We start from the raw sequence: 12,655 nt of genomic DNA on the forward strand, positions 1-12,655 counted from the left end.
GTTTTGGATTCCTTTTTGTTAGAATGCGGCTTTTCGAAGTCTCTTTGCAAATTTCAAGTGCATCTGTTCTTTTTGTCATATTCCCTACAATGGGAGAAGGGTTTTGTGCAAAAATCACCGTCGACAAAAGCAAAACTCATGCTCGTTGTATTTTCAGAGATGGATTCTCTACTAAAAATGCAAGAAAATCATGTTTACTCACATGAGCGATCAGCTTGCTGAATAGAGTTGTGGCGAAAGTGACCTCGCCACTGGTTTTTGGAGAGGAATATTTGCCAACCTTTTGCTCTGTGACTATGGCCCCTTTTAATTTGTTTTGGCTGAGAGACCCTATTTGTGGCCATTGGGACTTTAGACAATGGTTCTTCGAACTCCCGAACAGTCGACGTGGCCGCCATTCGACATTGGAACACGCGGTGGCGGCCATCTTGTTCGCATTGACTTAAACCACGAATAAACTTCAAGGGGACTTTGCCGCGAATGCCCTGGAGCTATTTTCGGCATGAAAACCTTGCGGTTCCCGGTCGGTCCTCCAGCGGCACTTAGCCGCCAATCTATGGAACTGTTTTGTGCATGAAATCCCGGGTTCGCCTGGGCAAAATTATGACTTCTATGAAATTTCTGAACCCCTGATCTGATCTGGGTGATTTTCGGATATGTCGCTCACCCAGATCAGAGCTGTCGGGTGATGTAACATTTATGGGGATATGTTGTGTTTTGGGCCACTTATGGTACTTTAGAAAAATGTGCGTTTTTTATTTTTTACTGCCTGGGGATAATTAAGTTAATGCATTAACTGCCTTAATTATATCACAGGCAGAGGGGAGGGATTGTTAGCTGTATGTGTGTAGGTTTGGAAATGATTGACTGGACAGATCAAACTTTTGCCAAGAATACAATTTCACATCAACAGACTGTTTTCTTCTTCTATGTATGTTGAAGGAAATAGGCATTTGAATCTGGGGACTTTTTAAATACGATGGGTATGCAGCAAACACATTCCCCCAATTTTCCTGCGCAAAGTCGGCATTGTGGCAGTTTCTGTAGTGTAGTGGTTATCACGTTCGCCTCACACGCGAAAGGTCCCAGGTTCGAAACCTGGCAGAAACATTATTTAATTTTTGCTAAATCTGCCGACGTTAGAAGTCTTCTGAATTGGAAATGCACCTGCTTGACTATGAATCCAAAAATCACGTATACTCGGCAAGACATAAGCGATCTGTTAGCTGAATAAAGTGGTTTCCAAAAACCTGAAGCTAATGTTGTCTGAGAAAAAGCTGAATTGCACTCATTAAATCAGCATGCGCCATGTGCAAGTACCGAATGCAAGACAGCATTTTCTGTCTTGCATTCAGTGCTTGCACATGGCGCATGCTACTCCGGTCTCAACATGGATGTGCACAGCTGTAGTTTCTGTAGTGTAGTGGTTATCACGTTCGCCTAACACGCGAAAGGTCCCCGGTTCGAAACCGGGCAGAAACATTGCTTTTGTTCTGTTTTGGATTCCTTTTTGTTAGAATGCGGCTTTTCGAAGTCTCTTTGCAAATTTCAAGTGCATCTGTTCTTTTTGTCATATTCCCTACAATGGGAGAAGGGTTTTGTTCAAAAATCACCGTCGACAAAAGCAAAACTCATGCTCGCCGTATTTTCAGAGATGGATTCTCTACTAAAAATGCAAGAAAATCATGTTTACTCACATGAGCGATCAGCTTGCTGAATAGAGTTGTGGCGAAAGTGACCTCGCCACTGGTTTTTGGAGAGGAATATTTGCCAACCTTTTGCTCTGTGACTATGGCCCCTTTTAATTTGTTTTGGCTGAGAGACCCTATTTGTGGCCATTGGGACTTTAGACAATGGTTCTTCGAACTCCCGAACAGTCGACGTGGCCGCCATTCGACATTGGAATACGCGGTGGCGGCCATCTTGTTCGCATTGACTTAAACCACGAATAAACTTCAAGGGGACTTTGCCGCGAATGCCCTGGAGCTATTTTCGGCATGAAAACCTCGCGGTTCCCGGTCGGTCCTCCAGCGGCACTTAGCCGCCAATCTATGGAACTGTTTTGGGCATGAAATCCCGGGTTCGCCTAGGCAAAATTATGACTTCTATGAAATTTCTGAACCCCTGATCTGATCTGGGTGATTTTCGGATATGTCGCTCACCCAGATCAGAGCTGTCTGGTGATGTAACATTCATGGGGATATGTTGTGTTTTGGGCCACTTATGGTACTTTAGAAAATGTGCGTTTTTTATTTTTTCTGCCTGGGGATAATTAAGTTAATGCATTAACTGCCTTAATTATATCACAGGCAGAGGGGAGGGATTGTTTGCTGTATGTGTGTAGGTTTGGAAATGATTGACTGGACAGATCAAACTTTTGCCAAGAATACAATTTCACATCAACAGACTGTTTTCTTCTTCTATGTATGTTGAAGGAAATAGGCATTTGATTCTGGGGACTTTTTAAATACGATGGGTATGCAGCAAACACATTCCCCCAATTTTCCTGTGCAAAGTCGGCATTGTGGCAGTTTCTGTAGTGTAGTGGTTATCACGTTCGCCTCACACGCGAAAGGTCCCAGGTTCGAAACCTGGCAGAAACATTATTTAATTTTTGCTAAATCTGCCGACGTTAGAAGTCTTCTGAATTGGAAATGCACCTGCTTGACTATGAATCCAAAAATCACGTATACTCGGCAAGACGTAAGCGATCTGTTAGCTGAATAAAGTGGTTTCCAAAAACCTGAAGCTAATGTTGTCTGAGAAAAAGCTGAATTGCACTCATTAAATCAGCATGCGCCATGTGCAAGTACCGAATGCAAGACAGCATTTTCTGTCTTGCATTCAGTGCTTGCACATGGCGCATGCTATTCCGGTCTCAACATGGATCTGCACAGCTGAAGTTTCTGTAGTGTAGTGGTTATCACGTTCGCCTAACACGCGTAAGGTCCCCGGTTCGAAACCGGGCAGAAACATTGCTTTTGTTCTGTTTTGGATTCCTTTTTGTTAGAATGCGGCTTTTCGAAGTCTCTTTGCAAATTTCAAGTGCATCTGTTCTTTTTGTCATATTCCCTACAATGGGAGAAGGGTTTTGTGCAAAAATCACCGTCGATAAAAGCAAAACTCATGCTCGCTGTACTTTCAGAGATGGATTTTCTACTAAAAATGCAAGAAAATCATGTTTACTCACATGAGCGATCAGCTTGCTGAATAGAGTTGTGGCGAAAGTGACCTCGCCACTGGTTTTTGGAGAGGAATATTTGCCAACCTTTTGCTCTGTGACTATGGCCCCTTTTAATTTGTTTTGGCTGAGAGACCCTATTTGTGGCCATTGGGACTTTAGACAATGGTTCTTCGAACTCCCGAACATTTGACGGGGCCGCCATTCGACATTGGAACACGCGGTGGCGGCCATCTTGTTCGTATTGACTTAAACCACGAATAGACTTCAAGGGGACTTTGCCGCGAATGCCCTGGAGCTATTTTCGGCATGAAAACCTCGCGGTTCCAGGTCGGTCCTCCAGCGGCACTTAGCCGCCAATCTATGGAACTGTTTTGGGCATGAAATCCCGGGTTCGCCTGGGCAAAATTATGACTTCTATGAAATTTCTGAACCCCTGATCTGATCTGGGTGATTTTCGGATATGTCGCTCACCCAGATCAGAGCTGTCGGGTGATGTAACATTTATGGGGATATGTTGTGTTTTCGGCCACTTATGGTACTTTAGAAAACTGTGCGGTTTTTTTTTTTTTCTGCCTGGGGATAATTAAGTTAATGCATTAACTGCCTTAATTATATCACAGGCAGAGGGGAGGGATTGTTTGCTGTATGTGTGTAGGTTTGGAAATGATTGACTGGACAGATCAAACTTTTGCCAAGAATACAATTTCACATCAACAGACTGTTTTCTTCTTCTATGTATGTTGAAGGAAATAGGCATTTGAATCTGGGGACTTTTTAAATACGATGGGTATGCAGCAAACACATTCCCACAATTTTCCTGCACAAAGTTGGCATTGTGGCAGTTTCTGTAGTGTAGTGGTTATCATGTTCGCCTCACACGCGAAAGGTCCCAGGTTCGAAACCTGGCAGAAACATTATTTAATATTTGCTAAATCTGCCGACGTTAGAAGTCTTCTGAATTGGAAATGCACCTGCTTGACTATGAATCCAAAAATCACGTATACTCGGCAAGACGTAAGCGATCTGTTAGCTGAAACCGGGCAGAAACATTGCTTTCGTTCCGTTTTGGATTCCTTTTTGTTAGAATGCGGTTTTTCGAAGTCTCTTTGCAAATTTCAAGTGCATCTGTTCTTTTGTCATATTCCCTACAATGAGAGAAGGGTTTTGTGCAAAAATCACCGTTGACAAAAGCAAAACTCATGCTCGCTGTACTTTCAGAGATGGATTTTCTACTAAAAATGCAAGAAAATCATGTTTACTCACATGAGCGATCAGCTTGCTGAATAGAGTTGTGGCGAAACTGACCTCGCCACTGGTTTTTGGAGAGGAATATTTGCCAACCTTTTGCTCTGTGACTATGGCCCCTTTTAATTTGTTTTGGCTGAGAGACCCTATTTGTGGCCATTGGGACTTTAGACAATGGTTCTTCGAACTCCCGAACAGTCGACGTGGCCGCCATTCGACATTGGAACACGCGGTGGCGGACATCTTGTTCGCATTGACTTAAACCGCGAATAGACTTCAAGGGGACTTTGCCGCGAATGCCCTGGAGCTATTTTCGGCATGAAAACCTCGCGGTTCCAGGTCGGTCCTCCAGCGGCACTTAGCCGCCAATCTATGGAACTGTTTTGGGCATGAAATCCCGGGTTCGCCTGGGCAAAATTATGACTTCTATGAAATTTCTGAACCCCTGATCTGATCTGGGTGATTTTCGGATATGTCGCTCACCCAGATCAGAGCTGTCGGGTGATGTAACATTTATGGGGATATGTTGTGTTTTGGGCCACTTATGGTACTTTAGAAAAATGTGCGTTTTTTATTTTTTACTGCCTGGGGATAATTAAGTTAATGCATTAACTGCCTTAATTATATCACAGGCAGAGGGGAGGGATTGTTAGCTGTATGTGTGTAGGTTTGGAAATGATTGACTGGACAGATCAAACTTTTGCCAAGAATACAATTTCACATCAACAGACTGTTTTCTTCTTCTATGTATGTTGAAGGAAATAGGCATTTGAATCTGGGGACTTTTTAAATACGATGGGTATGCAGCAAACACATTCCCACAATTTTCCTGCGCAAAGTCGGCATTGTGGCAGTTTCTGTAGTGTAGTGGTTATCACGTTCGCCTCACACGCGAAAGGTCCCAGGTTCGAAACCTGGCAGAAACATTATTTAATTTTTGCTAAATCTGCCGACGTTAGAAGTCTTCTGAATTGGAAATGCACCTGCTTGACTATGAATCCAAAAATCACGTATACTCGGCAAGACATAAGCGATCTGTTAGCTGAATAAAGTGGTTTCCAAAAACCTGAAGCTAATGTTGTCTGAGAAAAAGCTGAATTGCACTCATTAAATCAGCATGCGCCATGTGCAAGTACCGAATGCAAGACAGCATTTTCTGTCTTGCATTCAGTGCTTGCACATGGCGCATGCTACTCCGGTCTCAACATGGATGTGCACAGCTGTAGTTTCTGTAGTGTAGTGGTTATCACGTTCGCCTAACACGCGAAAGGTACCCGGTTCGAAACCGGGCAGAAACATTGCTTTTGTTCTGTTTTGGATTCCTTTTTGTTAGAATGCGGCTTTTCGAAGTCTCTTTGCAAATTTCAAGTGCATCTGTTCTTTTTGTCATATTCCCTACAATGGGAGAAGGGTTTTGTGCAAAAATCACCGTCGACAAAAGCAAAACTCATGCTCGCCGTATTTTCAGAGATGGATTCTCTACTAAAAATGCAAGAAAATCATGTTTACTCACATGAGCGATCAGCTTGCTGAATAGAGTTGTGGCGAAAGTGACCTCGCCACTGGTTTTTGGAGAGGAATATTTGCCAACCTTTTGCTCTGTGACTATGGCCCCTTTTAATTTGTTTTGGCTGAGAGACCCTATTTGTGGCCATTGGGACTTTAGACAATGGTTCTTCGAACTCCCGAACAGTCGACGTGGCCGCCATTCGACATTGGAACACGCGGTGGCGGCCATCTTGTTCGCATTGACTTAAACCACGAATAAACTTCAAGGGGACTTTGCCGCGAATGCCCTGGAGCTATTTTCGGCATGAAAACCTCGCGGTTCCCGGTCGGTCCTCCAGCGGCACTTAGCCGCCAATCTATGGAACTGTTTTGGGCATGAAATCCCGGGTTCGCCTGGGCAAAATTATGACTTCTATGAAATTTCTGAACCCCTGATCTGATCTGGGTGATTTTCGGATATGTCGCTCACCCAGATCAGAGCTGTCTGGTGATGTAACATTCATGGGGATATGTTGTGTTTTGGGCCACTTATGGTACTTTAGAAAATGTGCGTTTTTTATTTTTTCTGCCTGGGGATAATTAAGTTAATGCATTAACTGCCTTAATTATATCACAGGCAGAGGGGAGGGATTGTTTGCTGTATGTGTGTAGGTTTGGAAATGATTGACTGGACAGATCAAACTTTTGCCAAGAATACAATTTCACATCAACAGACTGTTTTCTTCTTCTATGTATGTTGAAGGAAATAGGCATTTGATTCTGGGGACTTTTTAAATACGATGGGTATGCAGCAAACACATTCCCCCAATTTTCCTGTGCAAAGTCGGCATTGTGGCAGTTTCTGTAGTGTAGTGGTTATCACGTTCGCCTCACACGCGAAAGGTCCCAGGTTCGAAACCTGGCAGAAACATTATTTAATTTTTGCTAAATCTGCCGACGTTAGAAGTCTTCTGAATTGGAAATGCACCTGCTTGACTATGAATCCAAAAATCACGTATACTCGGCAAGACGTAAGCGATCTGTTAGCTGAATAAAGTGGTTTCCAAAAACCTGAAGCTAATGTTGTCTGAGAAAAAGCTGAATTGCACTCATTAAATCAGCATGCGCCATGTGCAAGTACCGAATGCAAGACAGCATTTTCTGTCTTGCATTCAGTGCTTGCACATGGCGCATGCTATTCCGGTCTCAACATGGATCTGCACAGCTGAAGTTTCTGTAGTGTAGTGGTTATCACGTTCGCCTAACACGCGTAAGGTCCCCGGTTCGAAACCGGGCAGAAACATTGCTTTTGTTCTGTTTTGGATTCCTTTTTGTTAGAATGCGGCTTTTCGAAGTCTCTTTGCAAATTTCAAGTGCATCTGTTCATTTTGTCATATTCCCTACAATGGGAGAAGGGTTTTGTGCAAAAATCACCGTCGACAAAAGCAAAACTCATGCTCGCTGTACTTTCAGAGATGGATTTTCTACTAAAAATGCAAGAAAATCATGTTTACTCACATGAGCGATCAGCTTGCTGAATAGAGTTGTGGCAAAACTGACCTCGCCACTGGTTTTTGGAGAGGAATATTTGCCAACCTTTTGCTCTGTGACTATGGCCCCTTTTAATTTGTTTTGGCTGAGAGACCCTATTTGTGGCCATTGGGACTTTAGACAATGGTTCTTCGAACTCCCGAACATTTGACGGGGCCGCCAATCGACATTGGAACACGCGGTGGCGGGCATCTTGTTCGCATTGACTTAAACCACGAATAGACTTCAAGGGGACTTTGCCGCGAATGCCCTGGAGCTATTTTCGGCATGAAAACCTCGCGGTTCCAGGTCGGTCCTCCAGCGGCACTTAGCCGCCAATCTATGGAACTGTTTTGGGCATGAAATCCCGGGTTCGCCTGGGCAAAATTATGACTTCTATGAAATTTCTGAACCCCTGATCTGATCTGGGTGATTTTCGGATATGTCGCTCACCCAGATCAGAGCTGTCGGGTGATGTAACATTTATGGGGATATGTTGTTTTTTGGGCCACTTATGGTACTTTAGAAAAATGTGCGTTTTTTATTTTTTTCTGCCTGGGGATAATTAAGTTAATGCATTAACTGCCTTAATTATATCACAGGCAGAGGGGAGGGATTGTTTACTGTATGTGTGTAGGTTTGGAAATGATTGACTGGACAGATCAAACTTTTGCCAAGAATACAATTTCACATCAACAGACTGTTTTCTTCTTCTATGTATGTTGAAGGAAATAGGCATTTGAATCTGGGGACTTTTTAAATACGATGGGTATGCAGCAAACACATTCCCACAATTTTCCTGCACAAAGTTGGCATTGTGGCAGTTTCTGTACTGTAGTGGTTATCATGTTCACCTCACACGCGAAAGGTCCCAGGTTCGAAACCTGGCAGAAACATTATTTAATATTTGCTAAATCTGCCGACGTTAGAAGTCTTCTGAATTGGAAATGCACCTGCTTGACTATGAATCCAAAAATCACGTATACTCGGCAAGACGTAAGCGATCTGTTAGCTGAATAAAGTGGTTTCCAAAAACTTGAAGCTAATGTTGTCTGAGAAAAAGCTGAATTGCACTCATTAAATCAGCATGCGCCATGTGCAAGTACCGAATGCAAGACAGCATTTTCTGTCTTGCATTCAGTGCTTGCACATGGCGCATGCTATTCCGGTCTCAACATGGATTTGCACAGCTGTAGTTTCTGTAGTGTAGTGGTTATCACGTTCGCCTCACACGCGAAAGGTCCCCGGTTCGAAACCGAGCAGAAACATTGCTTTTGTTCTGTTTTGGATTCCTTTTTGTTAGAATGCGGCTTTTCGAAGTCTCTTTGCAAATTTCAAGTGCATCTGTTCTTTTTGTCATATTCCCTACAATGGGAGAAGGGTTTTGTGCAAAAATCACCGTCGACAAAAGCAAAACTCATGCTCGCTGTACTTTCAGAGATGGATTTTCTACTAAAAATGCAAGAAAATCATGTTTACTCACATGAGCGATCAGCTTGCTGAATAGAGTTGTGGCGAAAGTGACCTCGCCACTGGTTTTTGGAGAGGAATATTTGCCAACCTTTTGCTCTGTGACTATGGCCCCTTTTAATTTGTTTTGGCTGAGAGACCCTATTTGTGGCCATTGGGACTTTAGACAATGGTTCTTCGAACTCCCGAACATTTGACGGGGCCGCCATTCGACATTGGAACACGCGGTGGCGGCCATCTTGTTCGTATTGACTTAAACCACGAATAGACTTCAAGGGGACTTTGCCGCGAATGCCCTGGAGCTATTTTCGGCATGAAAACCTCGCGGTTCCAGGTCGGTCCTCCAGCGGCACTTAGCCGCCAATCTATGAAACTGTTTTGGGCATGAAATCCCGGGTTCGCCTGGGCAAAATTATGACTTCTATGAAATTTCTGAACCCCTGATCTGATCTGGGTGATTTTCGGATATGTCGCTCACCCAGATCAGAGCTGTCGGGTGATGTAACATTTATGGGGATATGTTGTGTTTTCGGCCACTTATGGTACTTTAGAAAACTGTGCGTTTTTTTTTTTTTCTGCCTGGGGATAATTAAGTTAATGCATTAACTGCCTTAATTATATCACAGGCAGAGGGGAGGGATTGTTTGCTGTATGTGTGTAGGTTTGGAAATGATTGACTGGACAGATCAAACTTTTGCCAAGAATACAATTTCACATCAACAGACTGTTTTCTTCTTCTATGTATGTTGAAGGAAATAGGCATTTGAATCTGGGGACTTTTTAAATACGATGGGTATGCAGCAAACACATTCCCACAATTTTCCTGCACAAGGTTGGCATTGTGGCAGTTTCTGTAGTGTAGTGGTTATCATGTTCGCCTCACACGCGAAAGGTCCCAGGTTCGAAACCTGGCAGAAACATTATTTAATATTTGCTAAATCTGCCGACGTTAGAAGTCTTCTGAATTGGAAATGCACCTGCTTGACTATGAATCCAAAAATCACGTATACTCGGCAAGACGTAAGCGATCTGTTAGCTGAAACCGGGCAGAAACATTGCTTTCGTTCCGTTTTGGATTCCTTTTTGTTAGAATGCGGTTTTTCGAAGTCTCTTTGCAAATTTCAAGTGCATCTGTTCTTTTGTCATATTCCCTACAATGAGAGAAGGGTTTTGTGCAAAAATCACCGTTGACAAAAGCAAAACTCATGCTCGCTGTACTTTCAGAGATGGATTTTCTACTAAAAATGCAAGAAAATCATGTTTACTCACATGAGCGATCAGCTTGCTGAATAGAGTTGTGGCGAAACTGACCTCGCCACTGGTTTTTGGAGAGGAATATTTGCCAACCTTTTGCTCTGTGACTATGGCCCCTTTTAATTTGTTTTGGCTGAGAGACCCTATTTGTGGCCATTGGGACTTTAGACAATGGTTCTTCGAACTCCCGAACAGTCGACGTGGCCGCCATTCGACATTGGAACACGCGGTGGCGGACATCTTGTTCGCATTGACTTAAACCGCGAATAGACTTCAAGGGGACTTTGCCGCGAATGCCCTGGAGCTATTTTCGGCATGAAAACCTCGCGGTTCCAGGTCGGTCCTCCAGCGGCACTTAGCCGCCAATCTATGGAACTGTTTTGGGCATGAAATCCCGGGTTCGCCTGGGCAAAATTATGACTTCTATGAAATTTCTGAACCCCTGATCTGATCTGGGTGATTTTCGGATATGTCGCTCACCCAGATCAGAGCTGTCGGGTGATGTAACATTTATGGGGATATGTTGTGTTTTGGGCCACTTATGGTACTTTAGAAAAATGTGCGTTTTTTATTTTTTACTGCCTGGGGATAATTAAGTTAATGCATTAACTGCCTTAATTATATCACAGGCAGAGGGGAGGGATTGTTAGCTGTATGTGTGTAGGTTTGGAAATGATTGACTGGACAGATCAAACTTTTGCCAAGAATACAATTTCACATCAACAGACTGTTTTCTTCTTCTATGTATGTTGAAGGAAATAGGCATTTGAATCTGGGGACTTTTTAAATACGATGGGTATGCAGCAAACACATTCCCACAATTTTCCTGCGCAAAGTCGGCATTGTGGCAGTTTCTGTAGTGTAGTGGTTATCACGTTCGCCTCACACGCGAAAGGTCCCAGGTTCGAAACCTGGCAGAAACATTATTTAATTTTTGCTAAATCTGCCGACGTAAGAAGTCTTCTGAATTGGAAATGCACCTGCTTGACTATGAATCCAAAAATCACGTATACTCGGCAAGACATAAGCGATCTGTTAGCTGAATAAAGTGGTTTCCAAAAACCTGAAGCTAATGTTGTCTGAGAAAAAGCTGAATTGCACTCATTAAATCAGCATGCGCCATGTGCAAGTACCGAATGCAAGACAGCATTTTCTGTCTTGCATTCAGTGCTTGCACATGGCGCATGCTACTCCGGTCTCAACATGGATGTGCACAGCTGTAGTTTCTGTAGTGTAGTGGTTATCACGTTCGCCTAACACGCGAAAGGTCCCCGGTTCGAAACCGGGCAGAAACATTGCTTTTGTTCTGTTTTGGATTCCTTTTTGTTAGAATGCGGCTTTTCGAAGTCTCTTTGCAAATTTCAAGTGCATCTGTTCTTTTTGTCATATTCCCTACAATGGGAGAAGGGTTTTGTGCAAAAATCACCGTCGACAAAAGCAAAACTCATGCTCGCCGTATTTTCAGAGATGGATTCTCTACTAAAAATGCAAGAAAATCATGTTTACTCACATGAGCGATCAGCTTGCTGAATAGAGTTGTGGCGAAAGTGACCTCGCCACTGGTTTTTGGAGAGGAATATTTGCCAACCTTTTGCTCTGTGACTATGGCCCCTTTTAATTTGTTTTGGCTGAGAGACCCTATTTGTGGCCATTGGGACTTTAGACAATGGTTCTTCGAACTCCCGAACAGTCGACGTGGCCGCCATTCGACATTGGAACACGCGGTGGCGGCCATCTTGTTCGCATTGACTTAAACCACGAATAAACTTCAAGGGGACTTTGCCGCGAATGCCCTGGAGCTATTTTCGGCATGAAAACCTCGCGGTTCCCGGTCGGTCCTCCAGCGGCACTTAGCCGCCAATCTATGGAACTGTTTTGGGCATGAAATCCCGGGTTCGCCTGGGCAAAATTATGACTTCTATGAAATTTCTGAACCCCTGATCTGATCTGGGTGATTTTCGGATATGTCGCTCACCCAGATCAGAGCTGTCTGGTGATGTAACATTCATGGGGATATGTTGTGTTTTGGGCCACTTATGGTACTTTAGAAAATGTGCGTTTTTTATTTTTTCTGCCTGGGGATAATTAAGTTAATGCATTAACTGCCTTAATTATATCACAGGCAGAGGGGAGGGATTGTTTGCTGTATGTGTGTAGGTTTGGAAATGATTGACTGGACAGATCAAACTTTTGCCAAGAATACAATTTCACATCAACAGACTGTTTTCTTCTTCTATGTATGTTGAAGGAAATAGGCATTTGATTCTGGGGACTTTTTAAATACGATGGGTATGCAGCAAACACATTCCCCCAATTTTCCTGTGCAAAGTCGGCATTGTGGCAGTTTCTGTAGTGTAGTGGTTATCACGTTCGCCTCACACGCGAAAGGTCCCAGGTTCGAAACCTGGCAGAAACATTATTTAATTTTTGCTAAATCTGCCGACGTTAGAAGTCTTCTGAATTGGAAATGCACCTGCTTGACTA

The 12,655-nt window shown here is 43.4% G+C and overlaps 14 non-coding genes across 14 annotated transcripts; all 14 read left to right on the forward strand.

Annotated features, from left to right (window-relative positions):
- The first annotated feature begins 1,037 nt into the window (after nucleotides 1-1,037).
- Nucleotides 1,038-1,110, forward strand: TRNAV-CAC (transfer RNA valine (anticodon CAC)). The gene has a single exon. It is a non-coding gene; the product is annotated as a tRNA-Val (tRNA).
- A 299-nt stretch (nucleotides 1,111-1,409) lies between these two features.
- On the forward strand, nucleotides 1,410-1,482 carry TRNAV-AAC (transfer RNA valine (anticodon AAC)). Its single transcript has one exon. It is a non-coding gene; the product is annotated as a tRNA-Val (tRNA).
- Nucleotides 1,483-2,530: 1,048 nt separating this feature from the next.
- On the forward strand, nucleotides 2,531-2,603 carry TRNAV-CAC (transfer RNA valine (anticodon CAC)). The gene has a single exon. It is a non-coding gene; the product is annotated as a tRNA-Val (tRNA).
- A 299-nt stretch (nucleotides 2,604-2,902) lies between these two features.
- Nucleotides 2,903-2,975, forward strand: TRNAV-AAC (transfer RNA valine (anticodon AAC)). The gene has a single exon. It is a non-coding gene; the product is annotated as a tRNA-Val (tRNA).
- Nucleotides 2,976-4,025: 1,050 nt separating this feature from the next.
- Nucleotides 4,026-4,098, forward strand: TRNAV-CAC (transfer RNA valine (anticodon CAC)). Its single transcript has one exon. It is a non-coding gene; the product is annotated as a tRNA-Val (tRNA).
- Nucleotides 4,099-5,282: 1,184 nt separating this feature from the next.
- TRNAV-CAC (transfer RNA valine (anticodon CAC)) lies at nucleotides 5,283-5,355 on the forward strand. Its single transcript has one exon. It is a non-coding gene; the product is annotated as a tRNA-Val (tRNA).
- A 299-nt stretch (nucleotides 5,356-5,654) lies between these two features.
- TRNAV-AAC (transfer RNA valine (anticodon AAC)) lies at nucleotides 5,655-5,727 on the forward strand. Its single transcript has one exon. It is a non-coding gene; the product is annotated as a tRNA-Val (tRNA).
- A 1,048-nt stretch (nucleotides 5,728-6,775) lies between these two features.
- On the forward strand, nucleotides 6,776-6,848 carry TRNAV-CAC (transfer RNA valine (anticodon CAC)). Its single transcript has one exon. It is a non-coding gene; the product is annotated as a tRNA-Val (tRNA).
- Nucleotides 6,849-7,147: 299 nt separating this feature from the next.
- TRNAV-AAC (transfer RNA valine (anticodon AAC)) lies at nucleotides 7,148-7,220 on the forward strand. The gene has a single exon. It is a non-coding gene; the product is annotated as a tRNA-Val (tRNA).
- A 1,422-nt stretch (nucleotides 7,221-8,642) lies between these two features.
- On the forward strand, nucleotides 8,643-8,715 carry TRNAV-CAC (transfer RNA valine (anticodon CAC)). The gene has a single exon. It is a non-coding gene; the product is annotated as a tRNA-Val (tRNA).
- Nucleotides 8,716-9,764: 1,049 nt separating this feature from the next.
- TRNAV-CAC (transfer RNA valine (anticodon CAC)) lies at nucleotides 9,765-9,837 on the forward strand. Its single transcript has one exon. It is a non-coding gene; the product is annotated as a tRNA-Val (tRNA).
- A 1,184-nt stretch (nucleotides 9,838-11,021) lies between these two features.
- On the forward strand, nucleotides 11,022-11,094 carry TRNAV-CAC (transfer RNA valine (anticodon CAC)). The gene has a single exon. It is a non-coding gene; the product is annotated as a tRNA-Val (tRNA).
- Nucleotides 11,095-11,393: 299 nt separating this feature from the next.
- Nucleotides 11,394-11,466, forward strand: TRNAV-AAC (transfer RNA valine (anticodon AAC)). The gene has a single exon. It is a non-coding gene; the product is annotated as a tRNA-Val (tRNA).
- A 1,048-nt stretch (nucleotides 11,467-12,514) lies between these two features.
- On the forward strand, nucleotides 12,515-12,587 carry TRNAV-CAC (transfer RNA valine (anticodon CAC)). The gene has a single exon. It is a non-coding gene; the product is annotated as a tRNA-Val (tRNA).
- Nucleotides 12,588-12,655: the final 68 nt, after the last annotated feature.

The sequence above is a fragment of the Pelobates fuscus genome, chromosome 2 (assembly GCF_036172605.1).
Source record: "Pelobates fuscus isolate aPelFus1 chromosome 2, aPelFus1.pri, whole genome shotgun sequence".
NCBI lineage: Eukaryota > Metazoa > Chordata > Amphibia > Anura > Pelobatidae > Pelobates > Pelobates fuscus.